At 35.6% G+C, this 17,243-nt stretch overlaps 1 pseudogene; it reads left to right on the forward strand.

The window, feature by feature from the left end:
- The window catches only part of LOC107689506 (disco-interacting protein 2 homolog A-like), a 143,471-nt pseudogene that overhangs the window by 76,524 nt on the left and 49,704 nt on the right, over positions 1 to 17,243 (forward strand).

Here is a 17,243-nt window from a genome sequence, read left to right on the forward strand (position 1 = left end):
TTATGTGAAGGTTTGTTATGTAGCTGAGTGTGTGTTTGTTTATATGTAAATAATGGATTCAGCAAGAACAAAAAGTGTTTTAGAGCCTGATAGGAAGCATTGTAGAAGCTTTTTAATCTCGTAAAATAACTTTTTTCTCTAGTTCTTTTTCAAAAAGCTATTTACTGCTGCTTTAAATGAAAAATTTATCTAAAAAAAAATCTTATAATTGACCTCTCATGTAATTTCAAACCCAACCCCTATGATGTTCTTTCATGGTTTTATGTTCTTGTCCACACAATAAAACTGAATGGGGACAGACGTTGTCAAGCTCCAGAAATTATAAGAAAGAAGTCATGTGACACTCATTGCAAGCCATTATTTGCTGCTATTAATCTCATTTGCATTCACATATGCTCAAATATGGCACATCAGTGATGCCAAATGTCATTGTTTGATGCATGTCTCGACAATTTGAATATGTCAAGCTGCAAATCAGCAAGATTTTCTGTGAGTAATAATAATTGATATTTTTATATAGCGCCTTTAAAGGTAACTTCTCAATGCGCTTTACATAAGAAAGACAAGATGACAAAAAAAAAAGATATCAAAAGTAAAAAAAAACAAAACAAAAAAAAAACAATAAACATTTGAGTCAAAAAAAGAAACAATTATGGTAACACTTTACAATAAGGTTCAATTTGTTAACATTCGTTAATGCATTAGGCATCATAAATTAACAATGAATAATACTATTACAGTATTTATTAATTTTGCTGTAATTTATTAATATTTGTACATATCCTAATACATTTTAAACAGTTCACTTTGAATAAATTAACATTAGTTCATGTATTGTGAACAAACATGAATAAACAATGACCAATAGTATATATAAATTAACATTTACCTAGATTGATAATTTCTGTAAAAAAAAGTTGTTCATATTAAGTTCATACAGTAATATCTAATGCATTAAGTTAACAAATGAAACCTTACTGTAGTGTTGCCAAACTTATTAATAATAAAATATCAAAACAAAAAAAAAATGCTCATAAAACATTTTATTATGGTGCTTTTTATAATTTATCAATGATAGCATTCAAACCCATTCACCTTCATTTATCATGTAAAGAGCAGCTTGAACATTCTTCAAAGCTCTTCAAATTCTCAAATGTTATGTCAAAAATGAAAGTTGGGTTGAAATGACATGAGGTATAGGTCATTTTTCAATCAAGTTGATCTGAAGATTCTTTAAGATATTTAATGCATATGATTCTAGAACCTTATACTTCAAAAATAAGAAGATTCTTTTTTGCCGATGCTAAGGTGCTGCAAAGATCCTCTGAAGAGCCTTTATTTGTGTAATTGTGTTATAGGTGGTGGGGGTTGGAGCGTTTTTAATGCTCTAATCAGTCAGCCTGGCTGGGCTCTGTGTGCAGACCTGGGATGAGAGGAGGGTGGGAGAGAAATGGAGGGGAGGGGTAATAGAGGAACAAGAGGAGAGAGAGAGCTGAGGTTTGGGGGGAGGAGGACAGACGGGAGGAAATGTGTGTGAGAGAGAGATAGAGACAGCAAAGGTTTCCACACTTCTCTTTGAGAGGAAACAAAGAGCGTTTCCAAACCTTAAGCGCTTGACTTCAGCACTCACCCTGCGTCATCTGACCCTGCGTGACCTCAGCGTGGAGTTCTGTGCCTGTTTCTGGTTCCCGTCTGCCCTGTGAAGTTGACGGGACTGGTTACAGCATGTGAGCGGGGGAACAGCCTCTGCAGAGCTGCGTCTGTGTGCGGCTTGCATGGTTGGAGGAGTTGTGGGCACGTGCGCCGTCACTGCTGCTGACTCCACTCTGGTTTGGCTGCCCTGCTGCCAGACAGACACACTTCTGCGCTTTAGACTTTCTGTAAGAGTGTTGGATTGGCATCGGCTCGGAAGAGTTTTTCACACCTGTGCTGGTGAGATGTGCTGATTGAGTGGTAAGTGGGTGATGACGGGAAACTTTGACATATTGTAGAAAGTGGTAACCTGCAGATGTTACCTTAAATAACTACTCTAAAACAGTGCTAGTCAGAAATTGCTAGTTAATTTCACAAATGCTTGTTGTATTCCTCATTTGTAAGTCATTGGATCACTGTATAAAAGCATGTACTAAATTAATAAATGGAAATTCATTAAAAGTGAATTTTTAAAGTTAATGTAAGCTACTCCAATGATCTTCCAATAAACGTTCGAAAACTATTTTACAGTGTATTTTATTTACCTGATTTAACCCATATATATTTATTTTTTATGGTATAAATGTATGTATTTAGATTGATTTGGTGATGTTAAATGTTTTTGATTTGACGAAAACCATTTAATTTTCGATGTTATCACTTTAAGTTTACCATTTTTTCAGTGTAGGCAAGTTTTCTCTATTACGCTTGTGGGTAAATTGCATCCTCAGAGGAAAATGTTATTGAGATATGAACTTGTTCTCAGTTGTGTTTCATTCAGGTAACAACTTTTGTCTCAGATTTTTTTTCCTAAAATTGCACTTTATGCAGAATTCTTCAGTATACCTCACAGCATTAGCATAGAAATGCAAAAAAAAAAAAAGACACACATGAGACATGCAGTTAGAATACTGAGGCTGAATACGGCTAACAAAGCTCAGATAATTTAGTAATGGAATAATCTGAGAAATGTTTGAGGTTATACTGAGATTGATTGCAGACCTGGTATTTTGGTAAATCTGAGCACAGTTTGAGACACTATCGAGATCTCTTTTGAAACTCTAGAGGACACACATGTGAGATTACAGGGGTCTTTTTCATTGGGAAAAAGACTGAGAAGTAGGATAATCTCTATTTGCTCTCCATTTAATTTTGAAACAATTGAGATTACCGAGATCTCATTTGTGATTATTCTGTCCTTGAAAAATGGGGCTGAAAGTTTTTGATATTAGATCAGCAATTGTTTCATGATTAAGGAATGCAGGGTTTTTTTTTTTTTTTTTAATAAATCAAGCTCATTATTAGTGATCTGGTTTTGCCATGCTAGCAGGGGTCTTTGAGTCATTCACAAGAACAATTATGTTTTCTGTCAGAAAAGTTTAATGGCAACAGTTTGTGTAAACCGCAGTAATTGCTACCAGTTTGTCCCACTGTGTCCGATCAGAAGAGATGGGGTTTGGCAGTGATTATGCCAGGCTGGCACAGGCCTGATGTATGGCAGCAGGAAAAGCCAGTGCAGTGGGCATCAAATGGGTGTAGTGCTGGGAGAGAGGTGTGGTTCACTATTGTCTGGAAATCATTTTTGATGGATTTGTCCACTGACCTATTGTGTTCATCTCGTGTCACGCTGGTGATTCTGGTGAAGATCCGGTGGTTTTGTGATTTAAGCTGCCACTATGTGGACATTGGATCCTGTTAAAGACTGTGTGTGTGTGTGTGTGTGTGTGTGTGAGAGAGAGAGAGAAGAGAGAGAGAGAGAGAGAGAGAGAGAGAGAGAGTTTTGGGGGATGGTGATGAGGGTGAGATTTATCTTTCATCTCCTCTTCCTCACACATTCATTATAAAAACACAAATGGACTAGAGCTTGAAGAGATTTTTCAAGATTAAAGGTTATTTATTTCTTTATTTACATTTGCTAATTTAATTAGCATTGTTACAACATTTTTGCTCATGTTATTTATTTATTTATTTATTTATTTTTTCAAAGATATTGCAGATAAATATCAAGTGTGTGTGTGTGTGTGTGTGTGTGTGTGTGTGTTTAAAGGACAAGAAGCATATTTATTTACATGTCAGAGTGAGATTTGTCTCTCATCTCCTCTTCCTTACATATAAAAATGTCAAATGTACTAGAAGAGATATTTTAAGATTGAAGGTTTTTTATTTATCTAAAGTGACTTACAAGAGGAACAACAATATTCGTAATATACAATGCCACGATTTATTGTGTATTACAAATATTGTTGGCTTCTTCATGAATTGCTTTTGTTCTACATTGTAAGTCACTTATTTAATATTTGATAAGTGAATTATCATGGGAAACAATGATTTTGCTCATGTAATTTCAGATTTTTTTTTTTTACAAAGATATTGTTTGTTTTTTAAGTACAAGAAGCTTGTTTATTAGTTTTATTAATTATTTGTTATGGCAAAGTATTTTTTTTTTATGTGACCTATTTATCTGTAGCACCTTCCCTTAAAAATATTATTTTTAATTTATTGTTACTGTTATTTTTTTATAAACATTTGTTGACCCCATGCATACAATATGATTGTCCCCATAATGCATTTATGATGAGAGTATAAATACCTTACTTTTTGTTGTTGACAAACCTGTCAAAATGATAGAGCTTAACTTGTTTTGAAAAAGAACACTCTTTTATCATTGAGGTTTTGTTCTATCAGTTTACTGCATCATTATTAAAAGTCTGGCAAACAGATCCTGGCTCTTTCTTTCTCCCTTACGGTGGAGATTTGTCACGCTGATACCATCTCTGAGACTGTATATGATTGGAATAGACTGAATGCAGACATGAGCAGCTCCCTGCTTCCATAGTGATGGTCCATGCCTAAACACTGCCTAATCGCCCGGCCCCTCCCATCTGTTCCCAGGGGTTCCCGGGCTCTTTCAGATGGTGTGGTAGGGGCTGTTTAAAGTGACAAAAACGTACGAGTCTGGTGAGATCCCTGTCTGAAATATGTGCACCTGCAGTGGTTTGTGTGGGTGTACATCTTTGAAAGCATCGTATTCTTATTGTGGATTAAACAAAGCTTTTGGGATTTCCTCAGAAGCATAAACATTAAATAATAATTAATGGGTTTCAAAATGAGATATTCTTGTTAAAAGAAATCTTCTCACCAAACTTTACATTTTTTGTCAAACATGCTAGGAGACGCATGACAAATGAAAACAAAATGTGTTCCAAAATCAACTCAAAATATCAAACATGCATATCCTCTGACTGGATGGATTCATAGTCTGAAGCTAAAAAATCTGGAGTCTGTGATCATCATACACTACGCGATTTTCTGTGAAAACTGTCAGCTCCGACTTCCCAACATTTACAGACTGGCTATGATTTTCAGCAACTGGCTTCAACTCGTCCAGACAGTAAAAATCTGTGTAATCTGTGTAGTGTATTCCAGCCTTTAAACTTGGATTGAAGAAAGTATCAAAAAGATATCTTGAATAGACTGATGCTTCCACATGTGTTGGACGGTAGTCAGCAGTGGACATAATTGTTTGGAATTACCTATAACCACTGGAAATAGGATGTTATTGTCCTATGACATGAATCATTCTGGTAGGAAAGAAGTGCTGTTCAATAGCTATCAGTCAGTTACAGTCATCTGAAGGATGGGGAGAGTGCTGGGAGTTTTGGAGCTGCTCAAAAGCCCATGTGTCACCAGGGCAAGATGGATTGGCACCTGTAAATGAGAGTCAGCGGGCGCTTCTTCTCTCCAGATTTTCTCATTCCGAGCGGAATGAGAAATTATCCTAAGGATAGAAATCTGGGTCAATCTGTGACTGGAATGTATATAAATACACGTCTGGTGTGCAGTGAAAACTTTATGGAGATGGAGGGACAAGACTGAGAGGACCATTTAAAATAGTGAGTGATGGGCAATAGACAGCAGTCACAGTAATGATGATGTTGATGAGAATGATGATGGTATAGGAAAAGAAAGAGGCAGTCGAGGAATGCTTGGGTTGGATATGTCATATGGGTGTAGTAATACAATTTGAGCCCTATTACTAGACCTGCACGAACTTTGCATCAGCAGAATTGTTTTTGGTTTTTTTTTGGCTAATTTGACTACACTTTATGCATAATTCTGCAGGTTACCTCACAACATTAGCATAGAGAATGCAAAAAAACAAAAAACAAAAAAAAACATTCTGTCTGGTCTTGTTATTGACTGATATACTGTAATCCAACTGTGTATGTATTTTTCTGAAAACCACCACATTTTTGCAAGCATTCTTTGAGGTGTGATGTCTATGTGAACTCCAAATTGACCTTATTTACTTTATTACTACATATCCATTGTCTTAAAAGCACAATATGTAATTTTTCGCCACTAGAGGGCGCGTATTCAAAATAAACAGATAGACAAAGGCGAAGTTTGATGACGCAGTGACTGAGTGTGGAATCATGGGATTTGTGGTCTTCATCCCCACAGCCGATGCAATCCGACGGGACTCGGGCAGAAATCATGTTCATGGATGAGCTAATGATTTATTAACGTAGTAGAATAAAGCAGGGTGAGGCTGAAGGCCGTCGAAGCGAAACGAGGCCGCTGAACGAGCGTGACACACGGCTCGAAAGCAGCGGAGCTTTTATTATGCCACAGTCGACCGCTTCCGCTCCTTCCGGTCATGCGTATGTGGGGTAAAGCAGCGCTGTTTTATCATACTAGATACAGATCAGACGAGATCGGGTGAGAATTTTTTTTTTTTTTTTTTTTTTTTGACATATTATGTTCTAATAGATTATTGTAATGACCGATATTGGATATATATCTTTTTAAAATGTAATGGTATTGAGTGATATTAATCAGAAATTGGCCGATAATGGATATTTAATTAATTTGTTTAATTCATTACATGCTCATATCCCCTATTTATACATTTACATTACTTATGCCATCTTCTAGCACTCACTTAAGTTGATCTTTAAAAACATGAATAATTTAATAACACTGTTAAATGTAATCTTTAGCAAATCTTAAAATGAATATCCACTGAATATCCACATACTGTATATTATAATGTTGTGATGCCTACACTTGTAGCATTTAACATAATTGATTTTAGTTTTTATTATTATTATTTTTATTTAGATAAAATAGTGGCTAATTTAAATATTAGTAATTTATCGGTTATTGACCTTAACATGGAAAAAATATGTATATCGACTTATCAGTATTGGCTGATTGATTTTTGTTTTTTTTTGTGTTTTATTTTTCACTTATTTAGACAAAAATAGCATAGAATTTTAATATCAGCCATTTATCAGTTATCTGCCTTAACATAAACAAAAAAAGAAAAAAAAAAAATATATTTATATCGGTTTATTTTATCAGTATCGCTCGATTTATTTTAGTTTTTTTTTCGCTTCTTGAGACAAAATAGCATAGAATTTTATTAGAAACCATTTATCGGTTATTGGCCTTAACATGAGAAAAAAATTATCAGTTCATTGGTATTGACCAACTGATTTTAGCCTTTAGTGTTTTTATTTATTTAGACAAAATAGCATATAATTTTTACATCTTCCCAAAAAAAAAAAGGCTTATCAGTACCGGCCATAATGTTAATGCTAGTGCATTCCTATAAACTACATAACATTGTGAGATGTGCTGTTTCTCAGCACTGCATTCTGTACATATACTCCGCCTTCACTAATCTGTGGCCCAGCACTGTGGCCTGGATGAGCTGAGGTCTCCTGTAACAGAAGGAGGTAGTTCAGAGAGGTTGCGTAGGCCGGAGAATAGCCGTCCATTGTGTGTTGCACCATGTTCTGTGTTTGAGCAGACAATGCATGTGTCAGGTCAGCTGCCTGAGCTCTGCTACAGTAGCGCATTGTTTGCATGATCCACATCTCACTCTGGAGACAGTAGACCTCTCAGCTCTTGATGGTGACTCAGGGGCATCTGTACACACTTGCGACAGTGTCTGCTGATCACACCTCTGCTGCCGCCCGCTGAAAATCTCAGTCATTCCGCTTGTCTGTGAACTCATCTATCTTTCTCGAAGACAAGCCTTGTTTCTAGCCTTCGGCGTCAACTTTGGCATATCTTTGTGGGAAAATTATGGGGTTTAGTGGCTGTTGTGAACCTCAGGTTAGGCGTGTTGATTGGTGAGCCAGCTGTTTGAGTGGTATGTTTTCCCAGCGCCCCCCTCCACGTGATATGTGGAGGTTTTTATCATCCTCTCTGTACGGCTGGGAAAGGCGCGGGGAGGGGAATGTGTCAGAGAGTGTTTGGGAGCCTCACTTTTCTTTAGTGGTGTCAGTCAGCAGGGCCGTGGCCTCCACGCTGAATCAATATAGCTTTTGTTGGAGGAGAAAAAGCTCCTTTACAGGCTGGAATCTTGGAGTGAAGCAGGGTGCTGCAGGATAACAAGGGAATAAGCATCCCGATACAAGGTTTCAACATTCCCAAACAGGACCAATGTGACACATTTAGCAGCATTCAAGTTCATTTTCAATCCTCAGATCTTTTTGGCCATCCATAATTTTGAAGTCATGCTCCTACAAACCACTCAACGTGACCTGATAGGTTGGTTCACTTGGGGTTGTTCATTGATGTCATGCTTATTTGGCCTGTTTTATCATTATAATGTCTGATCGTGGGTTTCATGTCAATAATCCCAGCTGTGCACTTGCTATAATAACTGTCAGACATCTCATATACTCCAGACCCCATTGAAAAGACTCCATCCATTTATCCATCCATCTACCACTCAACTGACCATGACAGTCACAAATGGGACCATTTTACTGTTTTCAACTTTATATTTGACTTTCGTATGTTTTCATCTCTCATATGCTTGATTGTTAGTGTTTATTTCTTCTTCATGTGACTGAAGAGTAACTGACATGTGGCAGGCTGAGGTCTGCCCGTGTCATTGTGGTGGCATTACTGATCGGAAAGATCTCCATTAGTTTATAAAAATGCATGTGACCCAGACAGCCTGTAATTAGGCCTGTGTGTATCAGAGCCCAGACTGCCATCAGCAATATCTGCTGGTGATGAATAATCAGGAGGAAAATCGCTCCAAGTGTGTCAGTAAAATTATATTTTAATAACTATCTATGAAGTTTGGAGTAAAAATGCAATAATTCTTAGCTGATTTATTAAACATCTGCTAGAACTGACTTGCAGTACATTAAAAGTAATTTGTTTAGGTTTGAAGATTTGTTTTAGACTAGTACATGCTTCCAAATTCTCTTCTGTTGTTCAAAAGTATAGGTTTGTTTGTTTGTTTGTTTTCTCTTATGCTTCTTATGCTCTTATGCTTCTTCTAATGTTTCTTATGCTCACCAAGACTACATGTATTTGATAAAAAAATTAATAAAAACAGTGATATGGTTACAATGTTACAATTTAAAATAATTAAAAAATATTCTTTTTTTTAAATGCAATTTATTCCTGTGATGGAAAAGCTGAATTTTTAGCATCATTACTCCAGTCTTCTGTATCACATGATCCTTCAGAAATCATTCTAATATGCTGATTTGCTGCTTAAGAAACATTTCTTATTATTATGTTGAAAGCAGTTGTGATGCTTAACAAATTCTCACTATTATCTATCTAATAACTAGTTTTGCCACAATGAACTCCTAATTTGCTGCTTATTAATAGTTAGTAAGGTAGTTGTTAAGTTTAGGTATGGGGTAGGATTAAAGGATCTAAAATATGGTCATGCATGAATAAGGCATTAATATGTGCTTTAATAAACAAGCAAAATATACTAGTAAAATGCACGTTAATATGCAACTAGTTAATAGTAAGAATTGGTCCTTAAAAATGTGTAACTTGTGTTACCTAAAAATGTATTATCAGATAACCAGTGTTTTGTCACATATTATGAAATATGAATTCATATCGTTGAATCAACTTGACTATATTTAGCTACGTCAACAAAAGTAACTTTTAAGAGTAAGAGTAGATAAAAAGCTGCTTACGGTAGTAGTATTGACTTTTCATCAGGGTTGTTTTGATAAATGAAGTTATTTTTTAGTAAAAGGGCAGTTATAAGCTCAGGTATGAGTGAACATTGGAAGCCTCTGTGATATTTGTGTTTTTTTATACTGGGAATGCATGTGTGTGCAGGCAGTTTGCAGTGCATTGCTGTTACTAAACAGTAGTTGGATGTTTACGGGACGTGCACCAGCGGGCTGGTGAACTTTCTCTGTGCCCTGCTGTGCCAGGCTGATGGGCTGATGCTGAGCAATGTGATGCCTGCTTTTCAAACACAGAATACATGATTCATCACAATCCCTTTGTTTCTCTCTCTCTCTCTCTCTCTCTCTCTCTCTGTAGGTGACATCACACAGAAAGGCTATGAAAAGAAAAGAGGAAAATTATTAGCGCCCTACATACCCCAGATACAAGGTAAACAACTCACTCTTATTGACTGTAAATCCACTGGTTAATGAACTATTTTAGCACACGGTGCATGTCTAGGTTAGAAAATCTTCACTCATCGTGAGAGGTCTGCATTTTACTGTGGTCTGGACTGATCGGAATACATGCATGGTTTCAGTACTGTCAAGGATACTTTGAGCTAGTGGAAACAATGTGTGTCTCTCTGTGGAATAGGAGTTATCCACGCTATAAAACTACAATCTAAATGCAGGGCTCAAACTGCCCCAAACTCTCAATTATGTGGTGTGTGTGTCTTTGTTGTTTGGTTTAGGATGGCTAGCAACAGCCCATATACAGTGGGTACGGAAAGTATTCAGACCCCTTTAAATTTTTCACTCTTTGTTATCAGACATGATATCTCTCTTCATATTCAGAATATAGATGTGACAGTTATTTATGGTTCCTTGCTCTTTTCACATCTATAATTTAAGAAATTCATCCCTTTTCAGTGTTTTTCCCCTCCAATGTCCTCTGATGTTTTATTGGAAACATCAAAATGAAAATGGGATACTGTAGTTCACCAAAAAATTTAAATTGTCATTATTTACTCGTATTCTCCAAACTCAAAAAAAAAAAAAGGATATTTAGTAGAATGTTCACGCTGCTTGTTTCCATAAAATGAAAGTGAATTGGGACTGGAGTTGATGAGGGGAAAAAAACCATCATAAAAGTATCAAAACATTTTATGATTTTTCCAAGTATTCTGTAGTTATACAATAGCTTTGTGTGAGGAATAGACTTAAATTTTATTGTTATTTGAAGAAAAACTTGCTTTCCATCATTGGTGTAAAATCTCATTAAAGTTTGCATGCAATAAAAATGTCTATGTGTAAAGAAAAAAAAAGAAAAAGTATTTTCATCAGTGCTGTTGTTGATTCTGTGTCCTGACACATTTGATTTTATTAATATTTATATTTGAGCTTTTTTCAGTTTTCATTCCAGTAATTTTAGTACTTTAATATTTCTCATCTTTGGTTACATTTAAGTTTTTTTTATTAATATTTACTGTAGACTTATATATATATTCCAGCTTTAGTTCAGTTGCCAAAAAAGATTTGTATTAGTTTTACAGTAGTTGACAGTAATAGCACTGGTGGGAAAAGCCAGAGAACTGCAACATAAGAAGAGGTTACAGGTTACTTTATCTTCCCCATCCCAGATCAATGGCATCTCTCTTGGTGATTTTGTTCACACGTGATGGTCAATATTTAGACTGCCCATGTGTGTCCTAACATCCCCCTCAGGGCTCTCTCTCCCTCACTGGATGCTATATGACAAGCTCAATCTATATTCCTTGTGTATGTTTAATTTTGGAATGGCCCTGCATAAATATGTTATGATAGTTGCGGTGGCTTGTGGAAAAGGGAACGTCTGTCTGGGCCCCTCTCAATATTTTTGGTTTGGCTTTGATACAGGAAAATAGGACTTCATTTTAAATTAGCCTTGCAACAGAGATGGCTCTCCACTGTGGGGTTTGTCTTTGTCGTTTTCTAAGCTGGCTGACAGACCACCATACTTTGTCCCATGATCCCCTGAGAAAACCTAAGAACTCTTTGTGTCCTGAAACAGACATGCGACTCTATCATTTGAAAAAGAAGTACACTTTAGCATACTTTTAAATAACAGTATACTACAGAAATAATATACTTTAAAAGAATATACTTACTGTGTGAAATGAATGCTATATTTCTGGACACTTAATTGCATATTAATTGCAATTAAATGAAAATGTATTATAGTTTAAATTTATATTAAATGCAATTAGCTGAACTTCAGGGTGATTACCTCAGACCAAAGAAGAAAACGGCACACCATTTGTGCTGGAAAGTTATATTACAAGTATTGTACTCATGCACTAGGGCTGAAAAAATCTTAAGTATCTAAGCTATTTCTTATGTAAGCAACATCAGTTATTAACAAAGCCCGTTTCTGTTGCTCAGTTCAGTTCTTAATTTGCCCAAATCTCAACTCTACCTTTTTTATGTGACCAATTAAAGCTGATTACAATCAAGAATCCAAATGAGACCTCATTAAGGCTGGCAGATCTCCTAAAAAGCTTCTAACTGTTACATTGTGGCATCTTCTGAAACATTGTGTCCAGATCTGACTAGTAACAATCGTTTGAAAGCAGGAATGTAACTAGGAAAGCATAGCTATCAGCCAACTGTGGAGGGACATTTTTTTGCGTAGCAACTGGACAGAGCTACTTGTAGCATTTATGGCCCTGTTATCGTTGCACATAGTTGAGCTTTTGTGAAGCCGTATGCTATCAGGACATTGTATCAGTGGTTCTGGACAGGCCATGCATTTTAGCTCTTATGAACCAGAGTCCCTCATTTCTTTTGATGTTGCAGACTGTGCCTTATTGTCCTTAAACAACTTTTGCCATTCATAAGCTTTTGTTGAGTTAAGCAGGATTGGAGGTTTTGAGGTGGAGTGTTTCCCAGAACGAGAGCCAAATAAAGTGAACATGTCCTGTTCAGTCCTCACAGGCCCCCAAACTGAAAGAAACAGCAGGACTCTTAGCATTATAATGCTATTACTGTGCAGTTATTGGAAAGACCTAAAGCAGTTATGATGGGCTTAATAAAGAATGAAATGAGAGACATTTTTATAAGACATACTAAAAGAAATAACTATCATGTTTGCAGTAATCTGCAATGGAAGTCTATGGGGAAAAGGCAATCCAGAGGGTTTAAAAGCAGAAATGAGCTTGAATTTTTTTAAGCACTTATATTAAATCTTCCATTCACAAATGCGTGGTGTTTGAGCTGTAAAGCTGTCTAAATTGTGTTTTTAGTGGTGGAACTGCTGTTCTAAATACTGTAGTTGAACTCATGCTAAAGTCATGTGTCTGTACGCTATTTGGGGTAGGTAATATTTTTTTATAGGTTTTGAAATAAGTCTCTTATGCTCACCAAGGCTGCATTTATATGATAAAAAAATACAATAAAAACAGTAATATTATGAAATATTATTACAGTTCTATTTGAATATATTTTAAAATATCATTTATTCCTGTGATGCAAAGCTGAATTTTCAGCATCATTACTCCAGACTTCAATGTCACATGATTCTTCAGAAATCCTAATAATATGATACTTGAGAAACATTTATTATTGTTATTAATGTTGAAAATAGCTATGCTGCTTAGTATTTATTTATCATGGTTGGGATCCATGATACATTTCTCCCCAGAATTGTTTTAATAAATAGAAAGAACAGAATTTATTAATTCATTTTTTCATTCATCCATTCATTCATTCATTCATTTAGATTGAAATGGAAATCTTTTGTAATAATTTAAAAGTCTTTACTGTCACTGTTGTTCACTTGAATGCATCCTTGTCAGAAAAAGTGATAAAAAAATTCTTACTGACTCCAAACTTTAGAACTTTGGTTTACTTTTGAAACACTATGTACTTTAACATTTACTTTAGTGCAATGTCTTGCCCTATAGACTTCCATTGTAAGTGTATTACTGTAAACACTATTTTTATGAAAAAAAAGTCTGTGATAATCAACAGCATACACGGAACTTACTAGAACATCCCTTAAATTATTTAAAAAATCATTATCATTTAAAAAAAATCATTAAGTCACTATTCACCAAACCAGGATTAACACATAACGTAGTGCAGAATATTCTACTAATCCTAAACTAGTCCTACAGTTGGCATCGCCTGTTTTTGTACGTGTTTGTGATTTTTGGTTAAATATGTGACCTCTCCTGAGCTCAGTTCGGTTGTTTAGGGATATTAGCCCTCATTGAGAAAATCCCTAATGAATGCTTCACCATGTCAACACAGTCAGCTGAAGTTCCTTTCAATGATTCTGGGGGTCAGAGGTCAATATGAAGTGGTTGCTAGGCAAATGGTTTGGGAGGAGGTAAACAATCCTGTATCGCCTGCTTTTGCTTTCCAGGAAAAAAGGATAATAGGTCACTACTTGTCTTAACCTGTGATAGATGTTCCCCCATGTCACAAAGTTTCACAAAGAATAGATTGTTTGGTTTTATTTAGGTCTGAGGCATGACTATGCTTTTTCTTAAAATGTCCTTCATCTGTCCCTGTGTTTGTTATAAATGAATCCTGAGGTATTTTTAGCATTCATTGGTCTCTTCCTGGTGTGATAGATGGAGGGGTCACTAGACCTGAGATCAGAGCATAAGCCTCTTTGATTTCTCATTTTTGCTGTGGCAGCTACAGCTGTGATGGGTCTTATGTAACCGCAGCGCTGCATGACTCACCAGTCTTAACCTTGTACAAGGTGGAGATTTCTCCAAATTCACAGAAACTATGCTGATTTTGAGCTCCCTGCAATTTAAGATTTAATCAAACGGCTTAAATGCAGGGGTGACACATAATTTATCATCACTTATTCTCAATTTAATTCCATCCTCAATAGGCTGTGATTATTACATACATGTGCCATATTCAGGTGTGTAAATTAAACTAAACTGAAACTTTGTTCACTAAACATTTTGTCATTAAAATAATGCAAATTAGAATTAGCAATTGTATGAAGAGGTAATTATTTTTTAATTTGATTAGATTTTCATTTTAATTCTAGTTAAATTTAAGTAATTTTGTTGTGTTATTTTGATACACCAAGTTAAACTAAATGAAAATGAGAAATATTGCCTTAAAGGGGTCATATGATGCGATTTCAATTTTTCCTTTCTCTTTGGAGTGTTACAAGCTCTTGGTGCATAAAGTTGTCTCGTCGCTCTGGCCGGACAGGGCATCACAGTATGTTAAGGGGTGTAACATTTCCATTACATGCTTGAGGTATTTGGCCAATCACAACGCACTGGATAACTGGCCAATCAGAGCACACCTCGCTTTTCAGACCGATGAGCTTTGTAAAATTCGACGCGTTTCAGAAAGGCGGGGCATAGAGGAGAAACAATAATGTGTTTTTTGAACCTTAAACTTCATAAACACATTTCATTACACCAAATACACCAAATAATGTTCTTTTTAGCAACATCATATGACCCCTTTAACAGCTAGCTGAAATATCTGAAATCTCTATAATCTATTTTATTCAAGTTAACACTTATGTATTTTAGTGCTGTCAATCGATTGAAAAAAATTAACTAATTAATCACATTTTTTCTTGATTCTTTGATTAATCCCACCTAACATTAAAGTTTTTTAATGTACTTTTATATTACAAAAATTGTATATTCAATCTTCAAATTAATGTAGAAACAACATAAAGACAGTATATTTTTAATATTTGTTTAATAGCATCTTTTTTATGACTGAAGGCGAGCATCACTGATACCAATACTACTAATGTCTCTATGAATTTGTTTTTTTTTCTAATATATAACCATTTACTTTAGCCATTCAACATTACAATATAATTGAGAGCTATCAATTTTAACATTTATTAGACTTTAAAAAAATAACTTCTACATTGAAGTGAACTTAAAACAATCTTCACATAAACCCATTATAATAAATGTCATATTGTGCCCTTCAGGAAGTAGGAAATATACAGAAAATTTAATAAAGTTATCAAACAATAAATTCTAAATTAGATATATATAAATCATTAAAGCTACAAAAGTTATTGATTTCCTCTTTTTTATTTTGTACTTTGATTAACAGACAACACAGCATCTGGGTTATTAGGTTATTTTGGCTGCCGCTGCTGAACTTGACATGCATGATTCAGACATGCATCGTATTTTCTCACAACTCTTTACCTTTTCTGACCCGCTTCAGGTCTTAAAGGGGTCATATGATGCGATTTCAATTTTTCCTTTCTCTGAAAACCACTGCATTTGAGAGACATGTTCTTAAATATGACTCATATACAACAAATACTTAGATGCATGCACAGTTTTAAGGCAACTTTAATCACCTTTTTTGGTAACTTCATGACTTAACTGATTACATAACTATGACATTGCATGCTCGTAGTTTCATTTGCGCTTTAATATGAAATTATATACAGCTCGCGCCACTGCATTTGTGCATGCAATTGAAGAGCATGTGCTGCGAGCACAGTATAACAGCTGACAGGACAGGATAATTGTTTTTTACTGGCATATGGCCTGACAACATCTCATCTGACCGCAGTTCACTGTTGTTCTACTGAAGCTCCCTATTCACCTGTACCTTTTCCGCACTCGTTTGACTAGTGCCTAGCAATGAGGCGAAGTTGGAGTGCGCGTCTGAAAAGTCTCCCGTTTGATGTGCTCGTAAAGACGTTCTGCATCTAAATAAATCAAATTCTTGTCAAGAAAAAAGATACGGAAGCAGCAGTTGTGAGTGGGGTGACCAACCCTGGCTCCGCTCCTGAGTTAATTGTGTTAAAAATATTTAACGCGTTAAACTGATAATTTTTTGTTATGCTGGTTGAAAGTCTCTTCACATCCTGATGTCAATCACTAAGTTAAGTGGTGTAAATGTATTTTTATGTATTTATATTGGTTGTTTGTCCAATCACATCCCTCGGTCCGAGGGCTACAATAGGCTGTCCTACCTGCCTGTCAACGTGTGTATTTTTTTCGATTCTATCTGTTTTCTTTTTATTTATTATATAAAAAAACAACGACAAAAGAAAAACCCTTGCTATGTGTACTGCGTTAAGCTAACTGAGACTTGTTATAGCACTTGCATATCATTGCTCTCTTGTTGATTTTGATTGCTTCCATTGTCCTCATTTGTAAGTCGCTTTGGATAAAAGCGTCTAGGGATGTAACGATTAACCGCGAGCCGGTTGAAAATCAAATTAAATATGTGACGATTCAAATCGGTTGAGATGCTAAACAAATCGCTATTCAATTAGGGGTAGGAGTTTATATGAATGTATGTCTGAGGGGAACTTGCTGTCTTTCGATGGTATTTTTTCTTTTCATCTTGCCTCTGTATAATGCATATTAAAGTTCATAAGTGCAGCGCTGCTTTGTTTACAGCGGAAACCAAGGAAACACGTTAAGCGCCACCTGCTGGCAGAGAGTGAATCTGCGTCTCATTCAGTTCATCTGCTGTTGCTGTTTCTGTTTCATGCAGATATTTTTTTATGCATAGTTTTACAAAACTGAAGTCAAACCATTCTGTTTTTGCTTCAAATTTCGAAATTATACAATGTAATTT

The sequence above is a fragment of the Sinocyclocheilus anshuiensis genome, unplaced genomic scaffold (assembly GCF_001515605.1).
Source record: "Sinocyclocheilus anshuiensis isolate Anshui unplaced genomic scaffold, SAMN03320099.WGS_v1.1 scaffold1199, whole genome shotgun sequence".
Classification (NCBI taxonomy): domain Eukaryota; kingdom Metazoa; phylum Chordata; class Actinopteri; order Cypriniformes; family Cyprinidae; genus Sinocyclocheilus; species Sinocyclocheilus anshuiensis.